General features: G+C 46.3%; 16 non-coding genes across 16 annotated transcripts; all 16 read right to left on the bottom strand.

The window, feature by feature from the left end:
• Positions 1-105: 105 nt before the first annotated feature.
• Positions 106-296, bottom strand: LOC142269541 (U2 spliceosomal RNA). The gene has a single exon (XR_012734983.1). It is a non-coding gene; the product is annotated as a U2 spliceosomal RNA (small nuclear RNA).
• Positions 297-1,683: 1,387 nt separating this feature from the next.
• Positions 1,684-1,874, bottom strand: LOC142269538 (U2 spliceosomal RNA). The gene has a single exon (XR_012734981.1). It is a non-coding gene; the product is annotated as a U2 spliceosomal RNA (small nuclear RNA).
• Positions 1,875-3,261: 1,387 nt separating this feature from the next.
• On the bottom strand, positions 3,262-3,452 carry LOC142269537 (U2 spliceosomal RNA). The gene has a single exon (XR_012734980.1). It is a non-coding gene; the product is annotated as a U2 spliceosomal RNA (small nuclear RNA).
• A 1,387-nt stretch (positions 3,453-4,839) lies between these two features.
• LOC142269536 (U2 spliceosomal RNA) lies at positions 4,840-5,030 on the bottom strand. Its single transcript, XR_012734979.1, has one exon. It is a non-coding gene; the product is annotated as a U2 spliceosomal RNA (small nuclear RNA).
• Positions 5,031-6,417: 1,387 nt separating this feature from the next.
• On the bottom strand, positions 6,418-6,608 carry LOC142269535 (U2 spliceosomal RNA). The gene has a single exon (XR_012734978.1). It is a non-coding gene; the product is annotated as a U2 spliceosomal RNA (small nuclear RNA).
• A 1,387-nt stretch (positions 6,609-7,995) lies between these two features.
• On the bottom strand, positions 7,996-8,186 carry LOC142269534 (U2 spliceosomal RNA). The gene has a single exon (XR_012734977.1). It is a non-coding gene; the product is annotated as a U2 spliceosomal RNA (small nuclear RNA).
• A 1,387-nt stretch (positions 8,187-9,573) lies between these two features.
• LOC142269533 (U2 spliceosomal RNA) lies at positions 9,574-9,764 on the bottom strand. The gene has a single exon (XR_012734976.1). It is a non-coding gene; the product is annotated as a U2 spliceosomal RNA (small nuclear RNA).
• Positions 9,765-11,151: 1,387 nt separating this feature from the next.
• Positions 11,152-11,342, bottom strand: LOC142269532 (U2 spliceosomal RNA). The gene has a single exon (XR_012734975.1). It is a non-coding gene; the product is annotated as a U2 spliceosomal RNA (small nuclear RNA).
• A 1,387-nt stretch (positions 11,343-12,729) lies between these two features.
• LOC142269531 (U2 spliceosomal RNA) lies at positions 12,730-12,920 on the bottom strand. The gene has a single exon (XR_012734974.1). It is a non-coding gene; the product is annotated as a U2 spliceosomal RNA (small nuclear RNA).
• Positions 12,921-14,307: 1,387 nt separating this feature from the next.
• Positions 14,308-14,498, bottom strand: LOC142269530 (U2 spliceosomal RNA). Its single transcript, XR_012734973.1, has one exon. It is a non-coding gene; the product is annotated as a U2 spliceosomal RNA (small nuclear RNA).
• Positions 14,499-15,885: 1,387 nt separating this feature from the next.
• Positions 15,886-16,076, bottom strand: LOC142269524 (U2 spliceosomal RNA). The gene has a single exon (XR_012734968.1). It is a non-coding gene; the product is annotated as a U2 spliceosomal RNA (small nuclear RNA).
• Positions 16,077-17,463: 1,387 nt separating this feature from the next.
• Positions 17,464-17,654, bottom strand: LOC142269576 (U2 spliceosomal RNA). The gene has a single exon (XR_012735015.1). It is a non-coding gene; the product is annotated as a U2 spliceosomal RNA (small nuclear RNA).
• A 1,387-nt stretch (positions 17,655-19,041) lies between these two features.
• On the bottom strand, positions 19,042-19,232 carry LOC142269564 (U2 spliceosomal RNA). The gene has a single exon (XR_012735004.1). It is a non-coding gene; the product is annotated as a U2 spliceosomal RNA (small nuclear RNA).
• Positions 19,233-20,619: 1,387 nt separating this feature from the next.
• On the bottom strand, positions 20,620-20,810 carry LOC142269552 (U2 spliceosomal RNA). Its single transcript, XR_012734993.1, has one exon. It is a non-coding gene; the product is annotated as a U2 spliceosomal RNA (small nuclear RNA).
• A 1,388-nt stretch (positions 20,811-22,198) lies between these two features.
• On the bottom strand, positions 22,199-22,389 carry LOC142269539 (U2 spliceosomal RNA). Its single transcript, XR_012734982.1, has one exon. It is a non-coding gene; the product is annotated as a U2 spliceosomal RNA (small nuclear RNA).
• Positions 22,390-23,776: 1,387 nt separating this feature from the next.
• Positions 23,777-23,967, bottom strand: LOC142269517 (U2 spliceosomal RNA). Its single transcript, XR_012734962.1, has one exon. It is a non-coding gene; the product is annotated as a U2 spliceosomal RNA (small nuclear RNA).
• Between the last annotated feature and the right edge of the window lie 5 nt (positions 23,968-23,972).

Raw genomic sequence — 23,972 nt, 5'->3', positions numbered from 1 at the left:
GGCCAAATTGAGGTGCATATGAAGACGTATGCTTTCTTCCAATTCATTAAATCGGGCTAATATGAATCAGGTGAATTGAGTTCTGCTTTTGGAAACTGGGTTAAGAAGGGGTGCACCGTTCCTGGAGGTACTGCAATACCAGGTCAATGCGTGGAGTGGACAGAGCAAGCTCTTTTTCCATCTCCCTGTTCTAAAAATCCATTTAATATATGGTCCCCAGATAGGGGACGTATCAGATATTAAACTGATAAGAACAGATACTACACTTGATCTTAGCCAAAAGGCCGAGAAGCGATAACCAGAATTGGTTTGGGCCTCGAGTGGCACCCTGGCCTATGCCGGACACATCTTAGGGAGAGAGAGCGAGAGGGAGACAAACCCACGCCTACACAAGACATTTTGTCACCCAAGCCAACCCTTGAAAAGGCTGCTTTGCAGAGCCAAAACAAGAAGAATGGTGCGTTTTGCAGCCGCCGCCCACTGCAATGAATCTGAATAACTCCTCCTTTAGGGCGCAAGCAACTCCCCTCCCCCTTGCAGTCTTTCCAATTCACGATACAAAAAGACGGACAGGACAGGTTGCCTGACTTTCCGTCACTGCCACCCTTTGCCATCCTTACCCGTAGAAAGCCCTTTCATCATCCCCAAACCCTAATCTTTTCCCTTTCCTTCCCAGCCCCCAAACCCTGCCCTCTGTACCTTTCTCACCACCCGCTTCCCTTCTCCTGTCATCCCCCTACCACCCGGGAAAAAAAGAGATTGCCCCCTCCTTCCACTAGCCCACCCTCCCACCCAAAGAACAACTTCTTCTGCGCAGCTTGTTTTCTAGGCAGCAGCGCTATTGTGATGTCATCGGGGGGCATTGTGACAAGCCGCCAGTGTTCCGTCTCTTCATGTTGTGCACAGTTCAAACGGAAAATACATCAACAGGCAGACTACAGAAAAGCTTACTATCAAAGGTTAGAGGGGGGCTTTCTCAGAGGGCTTTTTACAGTTTTTCTATTCCCAATTAGCCGTTTAAGTGTACTTATTGAAAGTAGTAATTCTTTCATAGGCCGCCCTTTCTTAGTATTTGACGTTCCTTATATTGCGGTATGAGGCTTCGCAGTAGGTTGCAAACATTCATCACCCATGACTGTCCCCAATTGAGCTCAGAAGCTCAATGTCTATCATGACCTCTCTTTTAGAATGTCCAAGAGCAAGCAAACTATTCCTCCAGGAGAGGGCGCCAACAGACTACTAAAGAGATCATCATTACTCAAAGAAAACCCCAAAAACCAATGCATGATAGGAATAAACAGGTAACTTTCTTTGGAGTGGAAGCGGAGAGATCGCACCAGATGCCAATTCTAGATGTTATCACACCTGTGGTCACTGCAGCAGCAGGTGAATCCACTTTGTCCAAAAGGGATCTATTCCATTCAATTGCAAATGATCTAGATAAGACAGAGAACTGCAGCACGGGGACATAGCCGAGTTGGTCAGGTTGAGTGGTGATGAGTTTGCTATTTGGATGAATAAAGAAAGTCAAAAGTGTGAAAGATAAAAAACAAAAGGAGGAAGTGTGAAAAGTGAATGGGCCAAATTGAGGTGCATATGAAGACGTATGCTTTCTTCCAATTCATTAAATCGGGCTAATATGAATCAGGTGAATTGAGTTCTGCTTTTGGAAACTGGGTTAAGAAGGGGTGCACCGTTCCTGGAGGTACTGCAATACCAGGTCAATGCGTGGAGTGGACAGAGCAAGCTCTTTTTCCATCTCCCTGTTCTAAAAATCCATTTAATATATGGTCCCCAGATAGGGGACGTATCAGATATTAAACTGATAAGAACAGATACTACACTTGATCTTAGCCAAAAGGCCGAGAAGCGATAACCAGAATTGGTTTGGGCCTCGAGTGGCACCCTGGCCTATGCCGGACACATCTTAGGGAGAGAGAGCGAGAGGGAGACAAACCCACGCCTACACAAGACATTTTGTCACCCAAGCCAACCCTTGAAAAGGCTGCTTTGCAGAGCCAAAACAAGAAGAATGGTGCGTTTTGCAGCCGCCGCCCACTGCAATGAATCTGAATAACTCCTCCTTTAGGGCGCAAGCAACTCCCCTCCCCCTTGCAGTCTTTCCAATTCACGATACAAAAAGACGGACAGGACAGGTTGCCTGACTTTCCGTCACTGCCACCCTTTGCCATCCTTACCCGTAGAAAGCCCTTTCATCATCCCCAAACCCTAATCTTTTCCCTTTCCTTCCCAGCCCCCAAACCCTGCCCTCTGTACCTTTCTCACCACCCGCTTCCCTTCTCCTGTCATCCCCCTACCACCCGGGAAAAAAAGAGATTGCCCCCTCCTTCCACTAGCCCACCCTCCCACCCAAAGAACAACTTCTTCTGCGCAGCTTGTTTTCTAGGCAGCAGCGCTATTGTGATGTCATCGGGGGGCATTGTGACAAGCCGCCAGTGTTCCGTCTCTTCATGTTGTGCACAGTTCAAACGGAAAATACATCAACAGGCAGACTACAGAAAAGCTTACTATCAAAGGTTAGAGGGGGGCTTTCTCAGAGGGCTTTTTACAGTTTTTCTATTCCCAATTAGCCGTTTAAGTGTACTTATTGAAAGTAGTAATTCTTTCATAGGCCGCCCTTTCTTAGTATTTGACGTTCCTTATATTGCGGTATGAGGCTTCGCAGTAGGTTGCAAACATTCATCACCCATGACTGTCCCCAATTGAGCTCAGAAGCTCAATGTCTATCATGACCTCTCTTTTAGAATGTCCAAGAGCAAGCAAACTATTCCTCCAGGAGAGGGCGCCAACAGACTACTAAAGAGATCATCATTACTCAAAGAAAACCCCAAAAACCAATGCATGATAGGAATAAACAGGTAACTTTCTTTGGAGTGGAAGCGGAGAGATCGCACCAGATGCCAATTCTAGATGTTATCACACCTGTGGTCACTGCAGCAGCAGGTGAATCCACTTTGTCCAAAAGGGATCTATTCCATTCAATTGCAAATGATCTAGATAAGACAGAGAACTGCAGCACGGGGACATAGCCGAGTTGGTCAGGTTGAGTGGTGATGAGTTTGCTATTTGGATGAATAAAGAAAGTCAAAAGTGTGAAAGATAAAAAACAAAAGGAGGAAGTGTGAAAAGTGAATGGGCCAAATTGAGGTGCATATGAAGACGTATGCTTTCTTCCAATTCATTAAATCGGGCTAATATGAATCAGGTGAATTGAGTTCTGCTTTTGGAAACTGGGTTAAGAAGGGGTGCACCGTTCCTGGAGGTACTGCAATACCAGGTCAATGCGTGGAGTGGACAGAGCAAGCTCTTTTTCCATCTCCCTGTTCTAAAAATCCATTTAATATATGGTCCCCAGATAGGGGACGTATCAGATATTAAACTGATAAGAACAGATACTACACTTGATCTTAGCCAAAAGGCCGAGAAGCGATAACCAGAATTGGTTTGGGCCTCGAGTGGCACCCTGGCCTATGCCGGACACATCTTAGGGAGAGAGAGCGAGAGGGAGACAAACCCACGCCTACACAAGACATTTTGTCACCCAAGCCAACCCTTGAAAAGGCTGCTTTGCAGAGCCAAAACAAGAAGAATGGTGCGTTTTGCAGCCGCCGCCCACTGCAATGAATCTGAATAACTCCTCCTTTAGGGCGCAAGCAACTCCCCTCCCCCTTGCAGTCTTTCCAATTCACGATACAAAAAGACGGACAGGACAGGTTGCCTGACTTTCCGTCACTGCCACCCTTTGCCATCCTTACCCGTAGAAAGCCCTTTCATCATCCCCAAACCCTAATCTTTTCCCTTTCCTTCCCAGCCCCCAAACCCTGCCCTCTGTACCTTTCTCACCACCCGCTTCCCTTCTCCTGTCATCCCCCTACCACCCGGGAAAAAAAGAGATTGCCCCCTCCTTCCACTAGCCCACCCTCCCACCCAAAGAACAACTTCTTCTGCGCAGCTTGTTTTCTAGGCAGCAGCGCTATTGTGATGTCATCGGGGGGCATTGTGACAAGCCGCCAGTGTTCCGTCTCTTCATGTTGTGCACAGTTCAAACGGAAAATACATCAACAGGCAGACTACAGAAAAGCTTACTATCAAAGGTTAGAGGGGGGCTTTCTCAGAGGGCTTTTTACAGTTTTTCTATTCCCAATTAGCCGTTTAAGTGTACTTATTGAAAGTAGTAATTCTTTCATAGGCCGCCCTTTCTTAGTATTTGACGTTCCTTATATTGCGGTATGAGGCTTCGCAGTAGGTTGCAAACATTCATCACCCATGACTGTCCCCAATTGAGCTCAGAAGCTCAATGTCTATCATGACCTCTCTTTTAGAATGTCCAAGAGCAAGCAAACTATTCCTCCAGGAGAGGGCGCCAACAGACTACTAAAGAGATCATCATTACTCAAAGAAAACCCCAAAAACCAATGCATGATAGGAATAAACAGGTAACTTTCTTTGGAGTGGAAGCGGAGAGATCGCACCAGATGCCAATTCTAGATGTTATCACACCTGTGGTCACTGCAGCAGCAGGTGAATCCACTTTGTCCAAAAGGGATCTATTCCATTCAATTGCAAATGATCTAGATAAGACAGAGAACTGCAGCACGGGGACATAGCCGAGTTGGTCAGGTTGAGTGGTGATGAGTTTGCTATTTGGATGAATAAAGAAAGTCAAAAGTGTGAAAGATAAAAAACAAAAGGAGGAAGTGTGAAAAGTGAATGGGCCAAATTGAGGTGCATATGAAGACGTATGCTTTCTTCCAATTCATTAAATCGGGCTAATATGAATCAGGTGAATTGAGTTCTGCTTTTGGAAACTGGGTTAAGAAGGGGTGCACCGTTCCTGGAGGTACTGCAATACCAGGTCAATGCGTGGAGTGGACAGAGCAAGCTCTTTTTCCATCTCCCTGTTCTAAAAATCCATTTAATATATGGTCCCCAGATAGGGGACGTATCAGATATTAAACTGATAAGAACAGATACTACACTTGATCTTAGCCAAAAGGCCGAGAAGCGATAACCAGAATTGGTTTGGGCCTCGAGTGGCACCCTGGCCTATGCCGGACACATCTTAGGGAGAGAGAGCGAGAGGGAGACAAACCCACGCCTACACAAGACATTTTGTCACCCAAGCCAACCCTTGAAAAGGCTGCTTTGCAGAGCCAAAACAAGAAGAATGGTGCGTTTTGCAGCCGCCGCCCACTGCAATGAATCTGAATAACTCCTCCTTTAGGGCGCAAGCAACTCCCCTCCCCCTTGCAGTCTTTCCAATTCACGATACAAAAAGACGGACAGGACAGGTTGCCTGACTTTCCGTCACTGCCACCCTTTGCCATCCTTACCCGTAGAAAGTCCTTTCATCATCCCCAAACCCTAATCTTTTCCCTTTCCTTCCCAGCCCCCAAACCCTGCCCTCTGTACCTTTCTCACCACCCGCTTCCCTTCTCCTGTCATCCCCCTACCACCCGGGAAAAAAAGAGATTGCCCCCTCCTTCCACTAGCCCACCCTCCCACCCAAAGAACAACTTCTTCTGCGCAGCTTGTTTTCTAGGCAGCAGCGCTATTGTGATGTCATCGGGGGGCATTGTGACAAGCCGCCAGTGTTCCGTCTCTTCATGTTGTGCACAGTTCAAACGGAAAATACATCAACAGGCAGACTACAGAAAAGCTTACTATCAAAGGTTAGAGGGGGGCTTTCTCAGAGGGCTTTTTACAGTTTTTCTATTCCCAATTAGCCGTTTAAGTGTACTTATTGAAAGTAGTAATTCTTTCATAGGCCGCCCTTTCTTAGTATTTGACGTTCCTTATATTGCGGTATGAGGCTTCGCAGTAGGTTGCAAACATTCATCACCCATGACTGTCCCCAATTGAGCTCAGAAGCTCAATGTCTATCATGACCTCTCTTTTAGAATGTCCAAGAGCAAGCAAACTATTCCTCCAGGAGAGGGCGCCAACAGACTACTAAAGAGATCATCATTACTCAAAGAAAACCCCAAAAACCAATGCATGATAGGAATAAACAGGTAACTTTCTTTGGAGTGGAAGCGGAGAGATCGCACCAGATGCCAATTCTAGATGTTATCACACCTGTGGTCACTGCAGCAGCAGGTGAATCCACTTTGTCCAAAAGGGATCTATTCCATTCAATTGCAAATGATCTAGATAAGACAGAGAACTGCAGCACGGGGACATAGCCGAGTTGGTCAGGTTGAGTGGTGATGAGTTTGCTATTTGGATGAATAAAGAAAGTCAAAAGTGTGAAAGATAAAAAACAAAAGGAGGAAGTGTGAAAAGTGAATGGGCCAAATTGAGGTGCATATGAAGACGTATGCTTTCTTCCAATTCATTAAATCGGGCTAATATGAATCAGGTGAATTGAGTTCTGCTTTTGGAAACTGGGTTAAGAAGGGGTGCACCGTTCCTGGAGGTACTGCAATACCAGGTCAATGCGTGGAGTGGACAGAGCAAGCTCTTTTTCCATCTCCCTGTTCTAAAAATCCATTTAATATATGGTCCCCAGATAGGGGACGTATCAGATATTAAACTGATAAGAACAGATACTACACTTGATCTTAGCCAAAAGGCCGAGAAGCGATAACCAGAATTGGTTTGGGCCTCGAGTGGCACCCTGGCCTATGCCGGACACATCTTAGGGAGAGAGAGCGAGAGGGAGACAAACCCACGCCTACACAAGACATTTTGTCACCCAAGCCAGCCCTTGAAAAGGCTGCTTTGCAGAGCCAAAACAAGAAGAATGGTGCGTTTTGCAGCCGCCGCCCACTGCAATGAATCTGAATAACTCCTCCTTTAGGGCGCAAGCAACTCCCCTCCCCCTTGCAGTCTTTCCAATTCACGATACAAAAAGACGGACAGGACAGGTTGCCTGACTTTCCGTCACTGCCACCCTTTGCCATCCTTACCCGTAGAAAGCCCTTTCATCATCCCCAAACCCTAATCTTTTCCCTTTCCTTCCCAGCCCCCAAACCCTGCCCTCTGTACCTTTCTCACCACCCGCTTCCCTTCTCCTGTCATCCCCCTACCACCCGGGAAAAAAAGAGATTGCCCCCTCCTTCCACTAGCCCACCCTCCCACCCAAAGAACAACTTCTTCTGCGCAGCTTGTTTTCTAGGCAGCAGCGCTATTGTGATGTCATCGGGGGGCATTGTGACAAGCCGCCAGTGTTCCGTCTCTTCATGTTGTGCACAGTTCAAACGGAAAATACATCAACAGGCAGACTACAGAAAAGCTTACTATCAAAGGTTAGAGGGGGGCTTTCTCAGAGGGCTTTTTACAGTTTTTCTATTCCCAATTAGCCGTTTAAGTGTACTTATTGAAAGTAGTAATTCTTTCATAGGCCGCCCTTTCTTAGTATTTGACGTTCCTTATATTGCGGTATGAGGCTTCGCAGTAGGTTGCAAACATTCATCACCCATGACTGTCCCCAATTGAGCTCAGAAGCTCAATGTCTATCATGACCTCTCTTTTAGAATGTCCAAGAGCAAGCAAACTATTCCTCCAGGAGAGGGCGCCAACAGACTACTAAAGAGATCATCATTACTCAAAGAAAACCCCAAAAACCAATGCATGATAGGAATAAACAGGTAACTTTCTTTGGAGTGGAAGCGGAGAGATCGCACCAGATGCCAATTCTAGATGTTATCACACCTGTGGTCACTGCAGCAGCAGGTGAATCCACTTTGTCCAAAAGGGATCTATTCCATTCAATTGCAAATGATCTAGATAAGACAGAGAACTGCAGCACGGGGACATAGCCGAGTTGGTCAGGTTGAGTGGTGATGAGTTTGCTATTTGGATGAATAAAGAAAGTCAAAAGTGTGAAAGATAAAAAACAAAAGGAGGAAGTGTGAAAAGTGAATGGGCCAAATTGAGGTGCATATGAAGACGTATGCTTTCTTCCAATTCATTAAATCGGGCTAATATGAATCAGGTGAATTGAGTTCTGCTTTTGGAAACTGGGTTAAGAAGGGGTGCACCGTTCCTGGAGGTACTGCAATACCAGGTCAATGCGTGGAGTGGACAGAGCAAGCTCTTTTTCCATCTCCCTGTTCTAAAAATCCATTTAATATATGGTCCCCAGATAGGGGACGTATCAGATATTAAACTGATAAGAACAGATACTACACTTGATCTTAGCCAAAAGGCCGAGAAGCGATAACCAGAATTGGTTTGGGCCTCGAGTGGCACCCTGGCCTATGCCGGACACATCTTAGGGAGAGAGAGCGAGAGGGAGACAAACCCACGCCTACACAAGACATTTTGTCACCCAAGCCAACCCTTGAAAAGGCTGCTTTGCAGAGCCAAAACAAGAAGAATGGTGCGTTTTGCAGCCGCCGCCCACTGCAATGAATCTGAATAACTCCTCCTTTAGGGCGCAAGCAACTCCCCTCCCCCTTGCAGTCTTTCCAATTCACGATACAAAAAGACGGACAGGACAGGTTGCCTGACTTTCCGTCACTGCCACCCTTTGCCATCCTTACCCGTAGAAAGCCCTTTCATCATCCCCAAACCCTAATCTTTTCCCTTTCCTTCCCAGCCCCCAAACCCTGCCCTCTGTACCTTTCTCACCACCCGCTTCCCTTCTCCTGTCATCCCCCTACCACCCGGGAAAAAAAGAGATTGCCCCCTCCTTCCACTAGCCCACCCTCCCACCCAAAGAACAACTTCTTCTGCGCAGCTTGTTTTCTAGGCAGCAGCGCTATTGTGATGTCATCGGGGGGCATTGTGACAAGCCGCCAGTGTTCCGTCTCTTCATGTTGTGCACAGTTCAAACGGAAAATACATCAACAGGCAGACTACAGAAAAGCTTACTATCAAAGGTTAGAGGGGGGCTTTCTCAGAGGGCTTTTTACAGTTTTTCTATTCCCAATTAGCCGTTTAAGTGTACTTATTGAAAGTAGTAATTCTTTCATAGGCCGCCCTTTCTTAGTATTTGACGTTCCTTATATTGCGGTATGAGGCTTCGCAGTAGGTTGCAAACATTCATCACCCATGACTGTCCCCAATTGAGCTCAGAAGCTCAATGTCTATCATGACCTCTCTTTTAGAATGTCCAAGAGCAAGCAAACTATTCCTCCAGGAGAGGGCGCCAACAGACTACTAAAGAGATCATCATTACTCAAAGAAAACCCCAAAAACCAATGCATGATAGGAATAAACAGGTAACTTTCTTTGGAGTGGAAGCGGAGAGATCGCACCAGATGCCAATTCTAGATGTTATCACACCTGTGGTCACTGCAGCAGCAGGTGAATCCACTTTGTCCAAAAGGGATCTATTCCATTCAATTGCAAATGATCTAGATAAGACAGAGAACTGCAGCACGGGGACATAGCCGAGTTGGTCAGGTTGAGTGGTGATGAGTTTGCTATTTGGATGAATAAAGAAAGTCAAAAGTGTGAAAGATAAAAAACAAAAGGAGGAAGTGTGAAAAGTGAATGGGCCAAATTGAGGTGCATATGAAGACGTATGCTTTCTTCCAATTCATTAAATCGGGCTAATATGAATCAGGTGAATTGAGTTCTGCTTTTGGAAACTGGGTTAAGAAGGGGTGCACCGTTCCTGGAGGTACTGCAATACCAGGTCAATGCGTGGAGTGGACAGAGCAAGCTCTTTTTCCATCTCCCTGTTCTAAAAATCCATTTAATATATGGTCCCCAGATAGGGGACGTATCAGATATTAAACTGATAAGAACAGATACTACACTTGATCTTAGCCAAAAGGCCGAGAAGCGATAACCAGAATTGGTTTGGGCCTCGAGTGGCACCCTGGCCTATGCCGGACACATCTTAGGGAGAGAGAGCGAGAGGGAGACAAACCCACGCCTACACAAGACATTTTGTCACCCAAGCCAACCCTTGAAAAGGCTGCTTTGCAGAGCCAAAACAAGAAGAATGGTGCGTTTTGCAGCCGCCGCCCACTGCAATGAATCTGAATAACTCCTCCTTTAGGGCGCAAGCAACTCCCCTCCCCCTTGCAGTCTTTCCAATTCACGATACAAAAAGACGGACAGGACAGGTTGCCTGACTTTCCGTCACTGCCACCCTTTGCCATCCTTACCCGTAGAAAGCCCTTTCATCATCCCCAAACCCTAATCTTTTCCCTTTCCTTCCCAGCCCCCAAACCCTGCCCTCTGTACCTTTCTCACCACCCGCTTCCCTTCTCCTGTCATCCCCCTACCACCCGGGAAAAAAAGAGATTGCCCCCTCCTTCCACTAGCCCACCCTCCCACCCAAAGAACAACTTCTTCTGCGCAGCTTGTTTTCTAGGCAGCAGCGCTATTGTGATGTCATCGGGGGGCATTGTGACAAGCCGCCAGTGTTCCGTCTCTTCATGTTGTGCACAGTTCAAACGGAAAATACATCAACAGGCAGACTACAGAAAAGCTTACTATCAAAGGTTAGAGGGGGGCTTTCTCAGAGGGCTTTTTACAGTTTTTCTATTCCCAATTAGCCGTTTAAGTGTACTTATTGAAAGTAGTAATTCTTTCATAGGCCGCCCTTTCTTAGTATTTGACGTTCCTTATATTGCGGTATGAGGCTTCGCAGTAGGTTGCAAACATTCATCACCCATGACTGTCCCCAATTGAGCTCAGAAGCTCAATGTCTATCATGACCTCTCTTTTAGAATGTCCAAGAGCAAGCAAACTATTCCTCCAGGAGAGGGCGCCAACAGACTACTAAAGAGATCATCATTACTCAAAGAAAACCCCAAAAACCAATGCATGATAGGAATAAACAGGTAACTTTCTTTGGAGTGGAAGCGGAGAGATCGCACCAGATGCCAATTCTAGATGTTATCACACCTGTGGTCACTGCAGCAGCAGGTGAATCCACTTTGTCCAAAAGGGATCTATTCCATTCAATTGCAAATGATCTAGATAAGACAGAGAACTGCAGCACGGGGACATAGCCGAGTTGGTCAGGTTGAGTGGTGATGAGTTTGCTATTTGGATGAATAAAGAAAGTCAAAAGTGTGAAAGATAAAAAACAAAAGGAGGAAGTGTGAAAAGTGAATGGGCCAAATTGAGGTGCATATGAAGACGTATGCTTTCTTCCAATTCATTAAATCGGGCTAATATGAATCAGGTGAATTGAGTTCTGCTTTTGGAAACTGGGTTAAGAAGGGGTGCACCGTTCCTGGAGGTACTGCAATACCAGGTCAATGCGTGGAGTGGACAGAGCAAGCTCTTTTTCCATCTCCCTGTTCTAAAAATCCATTTAATATATGGTCCCCAGATAGGGGACGTATCAGATATTAAACTGATAAGAACAGATACTACACTTGATCTTAGCCAAAAGGCCGAGAAGCGATAACCAGAATTGGTTTGGGCCTCGAGTGGCACCCTGGCCTATGCCGGACACATCTTAGGGAGAGAGAGCGAGAGGGAGACAAACCCACGCCTACACAAGACATTTTGTCACCCAAGCCAACCCTTGAAAAGGCTGCTTTGCAGAGCCAAAACAAGAAGAATGGTGCGTTTTGCAGCCGCCGCCCACTGCAATGAATCTGAATAACTCCTCCTTTAGGGCGCAAGCAACTCCCCTCCCCCTTGCAGTCTTTCCAATTCACGATACAAAAAGACGGACAGGACAGGTTGCCTGACTTTCCGTCACTGCCACCCTTTGCCATCCTTACCCGTAGAAAGCCCTTTCATCATCCCCAAACCCTAATCTTTTCCCTTTCCTTCCCAGCCCCCAAACCCTGCCCTCTGTACCTTTCTCACCACCCGCTTCCCTTCTCCTGTCATCCCCCTACCACCCGGGAAAAAAAGAGATTGCCCCCTCCTTCCACTAGCCCACCCTCCCACCCAAAGAACAACTTCTTCTGCGCAGCTTGTTTTCTAGGCAGCAGCGCTATTGTGATGTCATCGGGGGGCATTGTGACAAGCCGCCAGTGTTCCGTCTCTTCATGTTGTGCACAGTTCAAACGGAAAATACATCAACAGGCAGACTACAGAAAAGCTTACTATCAAAGGTTAGAGGGGGGCTTTCTCAGAGGGCTTTTTACAGTTTTTCTATTCCCAATTAGCCGTTTAAGTGTACTTATTGAAAGTAGTAATTCTTTCATAGGCCGCCCTTTCTTAGTATTTGACGTTCCTTATATTGCGGTATGAGGCTTCGCAGTAGGTTGCAAACATTCATCACCCATGACTGTCCCCAATTGAGCTCAGAAGCTCAATGTCTATCATGACCTCTCTTTTAGAATGTCCAAGAGCAAGCAAACTATTCCTCCAGGAGAGGGCGCCAACAGACTACTAAAGAGATCATCATTACTCAAAGAAAACCCCAAAAACCAATGCATGATAGGAATAAACAGGTAACTTTCTTTGGAGTGGAAGCGGAGAGATCGCACCAGATGCCAATTCTAGATGTTATCACACCTGTGGTCACTGCAGCAGCAGGTGAATCCACTTTGTCCAAAAGGGATCTATTCCATTCAATTGCAAATGATCTAGATAAGACAGAGAACTGCAGCACGGGGACATAGCCGAGTTGGTCAGGTTGAGTGGTGATGAGTTTGCTATTTGGATGAATAAAGAAAGTCAAAAGTGTGAAAGATAAAAAACAAAAGGAGGAAGTGTGAAAAGTGAATGGGCCAAATTGAGGTGCATATGAAGACGTATGCTTTCTTCCAATTCATTAAATCGGGCTAATATGAATCAGGTGAATTGAGTTCTGCTTTTGGAAACTGGGTTAAGAAGGGGTGCACCGTTCCTGGAGGTACTGCAATACCAGGTCAATGCGTGGAGTGGACAGAGCAAGCTCTTTTTCCATCTCCCTGTTCTAAAAATCCATTTAATATATGGTCCCCAGATAGGGGACGTATCAGATATTAAACTGATAAGAACAGATACTACACTTGATCTTAGCCAAAAGGCCGAGAAGCGATAACCAGAATTGGTTTGGGCCTCGAGTGGCACCCTGGCCTATGCCGGACACATCTTAGGGAGAGAGAGCGAGAGGGAGACAAACCCACGCCTACACAAGACATTTTGTCACCCAAGCCAACCCTTGAAAAGGCTGCTTTGCAGAGCCAAAACAAGAAGAATGGTGCGTTTTGCAGCCGCCGCCCACTGCAATGAATCTGAATAACTCCTCCTTTAGGGCGCAAGCAACTCCCCTCCCCCTTGCAGTCTTTCCAATTCACGATACAAAAAGACGGACAGGACAGGTTGCCTGACTTTCCGTCACTGCCACCCTTTGCCATCCTTACCCGTAGAAAGCCCTTTCATCATCCCCAAACCCTAATCTTTTCCCTTTCCTTCCCAGCCCCCAAACCCTGCCCTCTGTACCTTTCTCACCACCCGCTTCCCTTCTCCTGTCATCCCCCTACCACCCGGGAAAAAAAGAGATTGCCCCCTCCTTCCACTAGCCCACCCTCCCACCCAAAGAACAACTTCTTCTGCGCAGCTTGTTTTCTAGGCAGCAGCGCTATTGTGATGTCATCGGGGGGCATTGTGACAAGCCGCCAGTGTTCCGTCTCTTCATGTTGTGCACAGTTCAAACGGAAAATACATCAACAGGCAGACTACAGAAAAGCTTACTATCAAAGGTTAGAGGGGGGCTTTCTCAGAGGGCTTTTTACAGTTTTTCTATTCCCAATTAGCCGTTTAAGTGTACTTATTGAAAGTAGTAATTCTTTCATAGGCCGCCCTTTCTTAGTATTTGACGTTCCTTATATTGCGGTATGAGGCTTCGCAGTAGGTTGCAAACATTCATCACCCATGACTGTCCCCAATTGAGCTCAGAAGCTCAATGTCTATCATGACCTCTCTTTTAGAATGTCCAAGAGCAAGCAAACTATTCCTCCAGGAGAGGGCGCCAACAGACTACTAAAGAGATCATCATTACTCAAAGAAAACCCCAAAAACCAATGCATGATAGGAATAAACAGGTAACTTTCTTTGGAGTGGAAGCGGAGAGATCGCACCAGATGCCAATTCTAGATGTTATCACACCTGTGGTCACTGCAGCAGCAGGTGAATCCACTTTGTCCAAAAGGGATCTATTCCATTCAATTGCAAATGATCTAGATAAGACAGAGAACTGCAGCACGGGGACATAGCCGAGTTGGTCAGGTTGAGTGGTGATGAGTTTGCTATTTGGATGAATAAAGAAAGTCAAAAGTGTGAAAGATAAAAAACAAAAGGAGGAAGTGTGAAAAGTGAATGGGCCAAATTGAGGTGCATATGAAGACGTATGCTTTCTTCCAATTCATTAAATCGGGCTAATATGAATCAGGTGAATTGAGTTCTGCTTTTGGAAACTGGGTTAAGAAGGGGTGCACCGTTCCTGGAGGTACTGCAATACCAGGTCAATGCGTGGAGTGGACAGAGCAAGCTCTTTTTCCATCTCCCTGTTCTAAAAATCCATTTAATATATGGTCCCCAGATAGGGGACGTATCAGATATTAAACTGATAAGAACAGATACTACACTTGATCTTAGCCAAAAGGCCGAGAAGCGATAACCAGAATTGGTTTGGGCCTCGAGTGGCACCCTGGCCTATGCCGGACACATCTTAGGGAGAGAGAGCGAGAGGGAGACAAACCCACGCCTACACAAGACATTTTGTCACCCAAGCCAACCCTTGAAAAGGCTGCTTTGCAGAGCCAAAACAAGAAGAATGGTGCGTTTTGCAGCCGCCGCCCACTGCAATGAATCTGAATAACTCCTCCTTTAGGGCGCAAGCAACTCCCCTCCCCCTTGCAGTCTTTCCAATTCACGATACAAAAAGACGGACAGGACAGGTTGCCTGACTTTCCGTCACTGCCACCCTTTGCCATCCTTACCCGTAGAAAGCCCTTTCATCATCCCCAAACCCTAATCTTTTCCCTTTCCTTCCCAGCCCCCAAACCCTGCCCTCTGTACCTTTCTCACCACCCGCTTCCCTTCTCCTGTCATCCCCCTACCACCCGGGAAAAAAAGAGATTGCCCCCTCCTTCCACTAGCCCACCCTCCCACCCAAAGAACAACTTCTTCTGCGCAGCTTGTTTTCTAGGCAGCAGCGCTATTGTGATGTCATCGGGGGGCATTGTGACAAGCCGCCAGTGTTCCGTCTCTTCATGTTGTGCACAGTTCAAACGGAAAATACATCAACAGGCAGACTACAGAAAAGCTTACTATCAAAGGTTAGAGGGGGGCTTTCTCAGAGGGCTTTTTACAGTTTTTCTATTCCCAATTAGCCGTTTAAGTGTACTTATTGAAAGTAGTAATTCTTTCATAGGCCGCCCTTTCTTAGTATTTGACGTTCCTTATATTGCGGTATGAGGCTTCGCAGTAGGTTGCAAACATTCATCACCCATGACTGTCCCCAATTGAGCTCAGAAGCTCAATGTCTATCATGACCTCTCTTTTAGAATGTCCAAGAGCAAGCAAACTATTCCTCCAGGAGAGGGCGCCAACAGACTACTAAAGAGATCATCATTACTCAAAGAAAACCCCAAAAACCAATGCATGATAGGAATAAACAGGTAACTTTCTTTGGAGTGGAAGCGGAGAGATCGCACCAGATGCCAATTCTAGATGTTATCACACCTGTGGTCACTGCAGCAGCAGGTGAATCCACTTTGTCCAAAAGGGATCTATTCCATTCAATTGCAAATGATCTAGATAAGACAGAGAACTGCAGCACGGGGACATAGCCGAGTTGGTCAGGTTGAGTGGTGATGAGTTTGCTATTTGGATGAATAAAGAAAGTCAAAAGTGTGAAAGATAAAAAACAAAAGGAGGAAGTGTGAAAAGTGAATGGGCCAAATTGAGGTGCATATGAAGACGTATGCTTTCTTCCAATTCATTAAATCGGGCTAATATGAATCAGGTGAATTGAGTTCTGCTTTTGGAAACTGGGTTAAGAAGGGGTGCACCGTTCCTGGAGGTACTGCAATACCAGGTCAATGCGTGGAGTGGACAGAGCAAGCTCTTTTTCCATCTCCCTGTTCTAAAAATCCATTTAATATATGGTCCCCAGATAGGGGACGTATCAGATATTAAACTGATAAGAACAGATACTACACTTGATCTTAGCCAAAAGGCCGAGAAGCGATAACCAGAATTGGTTTGGGCCTCGAGTGGCACCCTGGCCTATGCCGGACACATCTTAGGGAGAGAGAGCGAGAGGGAGACAAACCCACGCCTACACAAGACATTTTGTCACCCAAGCCAACCCTTGAAAAGGCTGCTTTGCAGAGCCAAAACAAGAAGAATGGTGCGTTTTGCAGCCGCCGCCCACTGCAATGAATCTGAATAACTCCTCCTTTAGGGCGCAAGCAACTCCCCTCCCCCTTGCAGTCTTTCCAATTCACGATACAAAAAGACGGACAGGACAGGTTGCCTGACTTTCCGTCACTGCCACCCTTTGCCATCCTTACCCGTAGAAAGCCCTTTCATCATCCCCAAACCCTAATCTTTTCCCTTTCCTTCCCAGCCCCCAAACCCTGCCCTCTGTACCTTTCTCACCACCCGCTTCCCTTCTCCTGTCATCCCCCTACCACCCGGGAAAAAAAGAGATTGCCCCCTCCTTCCACTAGCCCACCCTCCCACCCAAAGAACAACTTCTTCTGCGCAGCTTGTTTTCTAGGCAGCAGCGCTATTGTGATGTCATCGGGGGGCATTGTGACAAGCCGCCAGTGTTCCGTCTCTTCATGTTGTGCACAGTTCAAACGGAAAATACATCAACAGGCAGACTACAGAAAAGCTTACTATCAAAGGTTAGAGGGGGGCTTTCTCAGAGGGCTTTTTACAGTTTTTCTATTCCCAATTAGCCGTTTAAGTGTACTTATTGAAAGTAGTAATTCTTTCATAGGCCGCCCTTTCTTAGTATTTGACGTTCCTTATATTGCGGTATGAGGCTTCGCAGTAGGTTGCAAACATTCATCACCCATGACTGTCCCCAATTGAGCTCAGAAGCTCAATGTCTATCATGACCTCTCTTTTAGAATGTCCAAGAGCAAGCAAACTATTCCTCCAGGAGAGGGCGCCAACAGACTACTAAAGAGATCATCATTACTCAAAGAAAACCCCAAAAACCAATGCATGATAGGAATAAACAGGTAACTTTCTTTGGAGTGGAAGCGGAGAGATCGCACCAGATGCCAATTCTAGATGTTATCACACCTGTGGTCACTGCAGCAGCAGGTGAATCCACTTTGTCCAAAAGGGATCTATTCCATTCAATTGCAAATGATCTAGATAAGACAGAGAACTGCAGCACGGGGACATAGCCGAGTTGGTCAGGTTGAGTGGTGATGAGTTTGCTATTTGGATGAATAAAGAAAGTCAAAAGTGTGAAAGATAAAAAACAAAAGGAGGAAGTGTGAAAAGTGAATGGGCCAAATTGAGGTGCATATGAAGACGTATGCTTTCTTCCAATTCATTAAATCGGGCTAATATGAATCAGGTGAATTGAGTTCTGCTTTTGGAAACTGGGTTAAGAAGGGGTGCACCGTTCCTGGAGGTACTGCAATACCAGGTCAATGCGTGGAGTGGACAGAGCAAGCTCTTTTTCCATCTCCCTGTTCTAAAAATCCATTTAATATATGGTCCCCAGATAGGGGACGTATCAGATATTAAACTGATAAGAACAGATACTACACTTGATCTTAGCCAAAAGGCCGAGAAGCGATAACCAGAATTGGTTTGGGCCTCGAGTGGCACCCTGGCCTATGCCGGACACATCTTAGGGAGAGAGAGCGAGAGGGAGACAAACCCACGCCTACACAAGACATTTTGTCACCCAAGCCAACCCTTGAAAAGGCTGCTTTGCAGAGCCAAAACAAGAAGAATGGTGCGTTTTGCAGCCGCCGCCCACTGCAATGAATCTGAATAACTCCTCCTTTAGGGCGCAAGCAACTCCCCTCCCCCTTGCAGTCTTTCCAATTCACGATACAAAAAGACGGACAGGACAGGTTGCCTGACTTTCCGTCACTGCCACCCTTTGCCATCCTTACCCGTAGAAAGCCCTTTCATCATCCCCAAACCCTAATCTTTTCCCTTTCCTTCCCAGCCCCCAAACCCTGCCCTCTGTACCTTTCTCACCACCCGCTTCCCTTCTCCTGTCATCCCCCTACCACCCGGGAAAAAAAGAGATTGCCCCCTCCTTCCACTAGCCCACCCTCCCACCCAAAGAACAACTTCTTCTGCGCAGCTTGTTTTCTAGGCAGCAGCGCTATTGTGATGTCATCGGGGGGCATTGTGACAAGCCGCCAGTGTTCCGTCTCTTCATGTTGTGCACAGTTCAAACGGAAAATACATCAACAGGCAGACTACAGAAAAGCTTACTATCAAAGGTTAGAGGGGGGCTTTCTCAGAGGGCTTTTTACAGTTTTTCTATTCCCAATTAGCCGTTTAAGTGTACTTATTGAAAGTAGTAATTCTTTCATAGGCCGCCCTTTCTTAGTATTTGACGTTCCTTATATTGCGGTATGAGGCTTCGCAGTAGGTTGCAAACATTCATCACCCATGACTGTCCCCAATTGAGCTCAGAAGCTCAATGTCTATCATGACCTCTCTTTTAGAATGTCCAAGAGCAAGCAAACTATTCCTCCAGGAGAGGGCGCCAACAGACTACTAAAGAGATCATCATTACTCAAAGAAAACCCCAAAAACCAATGCATGATAGGAATAAACAGGTAACTTTCTTTGGAGTGGAAGCGGAGAGATCGCACCAGATGCCAATTCTAGATGTTATCACACCTGTGGTCACTGCAGCAGCAGGTGAATCCACTTTGTCCAAAAGGGATCTATTCCATTCAATTGCAAATGATCTAGATAAGACAGAGAACTGCAGCACGGGGACATAGCCGAGTTGGTCAGGTTGAGTGGTGATGAGTTTGCTATTTGGATGAATAAAGAAAGTCAAAAGTGTGAAAGATAAAAAACAAAAGGAGGAAGTGTGAAAAGTGAATGGGCCAAATTGAGGTGCATATGAAGACGTATGCTTTCTTCCAATTCATTAAATCGGGCTAATATGAATCAGGTGAATTGAGTTCTGCTTTTGGAAACTGGGTTAAGAAGGGGTGCACCGTTCCTGGAGGTACTGCAATACCAGGTCAATGCGTGGAGTGGACAGAGCAAGCTCTTTTTCCATCTCCCTGTTCTAAAAATCCATTTAATATATGGTCCCCAGATAGGGGACGTATCAGATATTAAACTGATAAGAACAGATACTACACTTGATCTTAGCCAAAAGGCCGAGAAGCGATAACCAGAATTGGTTTGGGCCTCGAGTGGCACCCTGGCCTATGCCGGACACATCTTAGGGAGAGAGAGCGAGAGGGAGACAAACCCACGCCTACACAAGACATTTTGTCACCCAAGCCAACCCTTGAAAAGGCTGCTTTGCAGAGCCAAAACAAGAAGAATGGTGCGTTTTGCAGCCGCCGCCCACTGCAATGAATCTGAATAACTCCTCCTTTAGGGCGCAAGCAACTCCCCTCCCCCTTGCAGTCTTTCCAATTCACGATACAAAAAGACGGACAGGACAGGTTGCCTGACTTTCCGTCACTGCCACCCTTTGCCATCCTTACCCGTAGAAAGCCCTTTCATCATCCCCAAACCCTAATCTTTTCCCTTTCCTTCCCAGCCCCCAAACCCTGCCCTCTGTACCTTTCTCACCACCCGCTTCCCTTCTCCTGTCATCCCCCTACCACCCGGGAAAAAAAGAGATTGCCCCCTCCTTCCACTAGCCCACCCTCCCACCCAAAGAACAACTTCTTCTGCGCAGCTTGTTTTCTAGGCAGCAGCGCTATTGTGATGTCATCGGGGGGCATTGTGACAAGCCGCCAGTGTTCCGTCTCTTCATGTTGTGCACAGTTCAAACGGAAAATACATCAACAGGCAGACTACAGAAAAGCTTACTATCAAAGGTTAGAGGGGGGCTTTCTCAGAGGGCTTTTTACAGTTTTTCTATTCCCAATTAGCCGTTTAAGTGTACTTATTGAAAGTAGTAATTCTTTCATAGGCCGCCCTTTCTTAGTATTTGACGTTCCTTATATTGCGGTATGAGGCTTCGCAGTAGGTTGCAAACATTCATCACCCATGACTGTCCCCAATTGAGCTCAGAAGCTCAATGTCTATCATGACCTCTCTTTTAGAATGTCCAAGAGCAAGCAAACTATTCCTCCAGGAGAGGGCGCCAACAGACTACTAAAGAGATCATCATTACTCAAAGAAAACCCCAAAAACCAATGCATGATAGGAATAAACAGGTAACTTTCTTTGGAGTGGAAGCGGAGAGATCGCACCAGATGCCAATTCTAGATGTTATCACACCTGTGGTCACTGCAGCAGCAGGTGAATCCACTTTGTCCAAAAGGGATCTATTCCATTCAATTGCAAATGATCTAGATAAGACAGAGAACTGCAGCACGGGGACATAGCCGAGTTGGTCAGGTTGAGTGGTGATGAGTTTGCTATTTGGATGAATAAAGAAAGTCAAAAGTGTGAAAGATAAAAAACAAAAGGAGGAAGTGTGAAAAGTGAATGGGCCAAATTGAGGTGCATATGAAGACGTATGCTTTCTTCCAATTCATTAAATCGGGCTAATATGAATCAGGTGAATTGAGTTCTGCTTTTGGAAACTGGGTTAAGAAGGGGTGCACCGTTCCTGGAGGTACTGCAATACCAGGTCAATGCGTGGAGTGGACAGAGCAAGCTCTTTTTCCATCTCCCTGTTCTAAAAATCCATTTAATATATGGTCCCCAGATAGGGGACGTATCAGATATTAAACTGATAAGAACAGATACTACACTTGATCTTAGCCAAAAGGCCGAGAAGCGATAACCAGAATTGGTTTGGGCCTCGAGTGGCACCCTGGCCTATGCCGGACACATCTTAGGGAGAGAGAGCGAGAGGGAGACAAACCCACGCCTACACAAGACATTTTGTCACCCAAGCCAACCCTTGAAAAGGCTGCTTTGCAGAGCCAAAACAAGAAGAATGGTGCGTTTTGCAGCCGCCGCCCACTGCAATGAATCTGAATAACTCCTCCTTTAGGGCGCAAGCAACTCCCCTCCCCCTTGCAGTCTTTCCAATTCACGATACAAAAAGACGGACAGGACAGGTTGCCTGACTTTCCGTCACTGCCACCCTTTGCCATCCTTACCCGTAGAAAGCCCTTTCATCATCCCCAAACCCTAATCTTTTCCCTTTCCTTCCCAGCCCCCAAACCCTGCCCTCTGTACCTTTCTCACCACCCGCTTCCCTTCTCCTGTCATCCCCCTACCACCCGGGAAAAAAAGAGATTGCCCCCTCCTTCCACTAGCCCACCCTCCACACCCAAAGAACAACTTCTTCTGCGCAGCTTGTTTTCTAGGCAGCAGCGCTATTGTGATGTCATCGGGGGGCATTGTGACAAGCCGCCAGTGTTCCGTCTCTTCATGTTGTGCACAGTTCAAACGGAAAATACATCAACAGGCAGACTACAGAAAAGCTTACTATCAAAGGTTAGAGGGGGGCTTTCTCAGAGGGCTTTTTACAGTTTTTCTATTCCCAATTAGCCGTTTAAGTGTACTTATTGAAAGTAGTAATTCTTTCATAGGCCGCCCTTTCTTAGTATTTGACGTTCCTTATATTGCGGTATGAGGCTTCGCAGTAGGTTGCAAACATTCATCACCCATGACTGTCCCCAATTGAGCTCAGAAGCTCAATGTCTATCATGACCTCTCTTTTAGAATGTCCAAGAGCAAGCAAACTATTCCTCCAGGAGAGGGCGCCAACAGACTACTAAAGAGATCATCATTACTCAAAGAAAACCCCAAAAACCAATGCATGATAGGAATAAACAGGTAACTTTCTTTGGAGTGGAAGCGGAGAGATCGCACCAGATGCCAATTCTAGATGTTATCACACCTGTGGTCACTGCAGCAGCAGGTGAATCCACTTTGTCCAAAAGGGATCTATTCCATTCAATTGCAAATGATCTAGATAAGACAGAGAACTGCAGCACGGGGACATAGCCGAGTTGGTCAGGTTGAGTGGTGATGAGTTTGCTATTTGGATGAATAAAGAAAGTCAAAAGTGTGAAAGATAAAAAACAAAAGGAGGAAGTGTGAAAAGTGAATGGGCCAAATTGAGGTGCATATGAAGACGTATGCTTTCTTCCAATTCATTAAATCGGGCTAATATGAATCAGGTGAATTGAGTTCTGCTTTTGGAAACTGGGTTAAGAAGGGGTGCACCGTTCCTGGAGGTACTGCAATACCAGGTCAATGCGTGGAGTGGACAGAGCAAGCTCTTTTTCCATCTCCCTGTTCTAAAAATCCATTTAATATATGGTCCCCAGATAGGGGACGTATCAGATATTAAACTGATAAGAACAGATACTACACTTGATCTTAGCCAAAAGGCCGAGAAGCGATAACCAGAATTGGTTTGGGCCTCGAGTGGCACCCTGGCCTATGCCGGACACATCTTAGGGAGAGAGAGCGAGAGGGAGACAAACCCACGCCTACACAAGACATTTTGTCACCCAAGCCAACCCTTGAAAAGGCTGCTTTGCAGAGCCAAAACAAGAAGAATGGTGCGTTTTGCAGCCGCCGCCCACTGCAATGAATCTGAATAACTCCTCCTTTAGGGCGCAAGCAACTCCCCTCCCCCTTGCAGTCTTTCCAATTCACGATACAAAAAGACGGACAGGACAGGTTGCCTGACTTTCCGTCACTGCCACCCTTTGCCATCCTTACCCGTAGAAAGCCCTTTCATCATCCCCAAACCCTAATCTTTTCCCTTTCCTTCCCAGCCCCCAAACCCTGCCCTCTGTACCTTTCTCACCACCCGCTTCCCTTCTCCTGTCATCCCCCTACCACCCGGGAAAAAAAGAGATTGCCCCCTCCTTCCACTAGCCCACCCTCCCACCCAAAGAACAACTTCTTCTGCGCAGCTTGTTTTCTAGGCAGCAGCGCTATTGTGATGTCATCGGGGGGCATTGTGACAAGCCGCCAGTGTTCCGTCTCTTCATGTTGTGCACAGTTCAAACGGAAAATACATCAACAGGCAGACTACAGAAAAGCTTACTATCAAAGGTTAGAGGGGGGCTTTCTCAGAGGGCTTTTTACAGTTTTTCTATTCCCAATTAGCCGTTTAAGTGTACTTATTGAAAGTAGTAATTCTTTCATAGGCCGCCCTTTCTTAGTATTTGACGTTCCTTATATTGCGGTATGAGGCTTCGCAGTAGGTTGCAAACATTCATCACCCATGACTGTCCCCAATTGAGCTCAGAAGCTCAATGTCTATCATGACCTCTCTTTTAGAATGTCCAAGAGCAAGCAAACTATTCCTCCAGGAGAGGGCGCCAACAGACTACTAAAGAGATCATCATTACTCAAAGAAAACCCCAAAAACCAATGCATGATAGGAATAAACAGGTAACTTTCTTTGGAGTGGAAGCGGAGAGATCGCACCAGATGCCAATTCTAGATGTTATCACACCTGTGGTCACTGCAGCAGCAGGTGAATCCACTTTGTCCAAAAGGGATCTATTCCATTCAATTGCAAATGATCTAGATAAGACAGAGAACTGCAGCACGGGGACATAGCCGAGTTGGTCAGGTTGAGTGGTGATGAGTTTGCTATTTGGATGAATAAAGAAAGTCAAAAGTGTGAAAGATAAAAAACAAAAGGAGGAAGTGTGAAAAGTGAATGGGCCAAATTGAGGTGCATATGAAGACGTATGCTTTCTTCCAATTCATTAAATCGGGCTAATATGAATCAGGTGAATTGAGTTCTGCTTTTGGAAACTGGGTTAAGAAGGGGTGCACCGTTCCTGGAGGTACTGCAATACCAGGTCAATGCGTGGAGTGGACAGAGCAAGCTCTTTTTCCATCTCCCTGTTCTAAAAATCCATTTAATATATGGTCCCCAGATAGGGGACGTATCAGATATTAAACTGATAAGAACAGATACTACACTTGATCTTAGCCAAAAGGCCGAGAAGCGATAACCA

The sequence above is a fragment of the Anomaloglossus baeobatrachus genome, unplaced genomic scaffold (assembly GCF_048569485.1).
Source record: "Anomaloglossus baeobatrachus isolate aAnoBae1 unplaced genomic scaffold, aAnoBae1.hap1 Scaffold_3214, whole genome shotgun sequence".
Classification (NCBI taxonomy): Eukaryota; Metazoa; Chordata; class Amphibia; order Anura; family Aromobatidae; genus Anomaloglossus; species Anomaloglossus baeobatrachus.
This window is presented reverse-complemented; position numbering and strand designations above follow the sequence as displayed.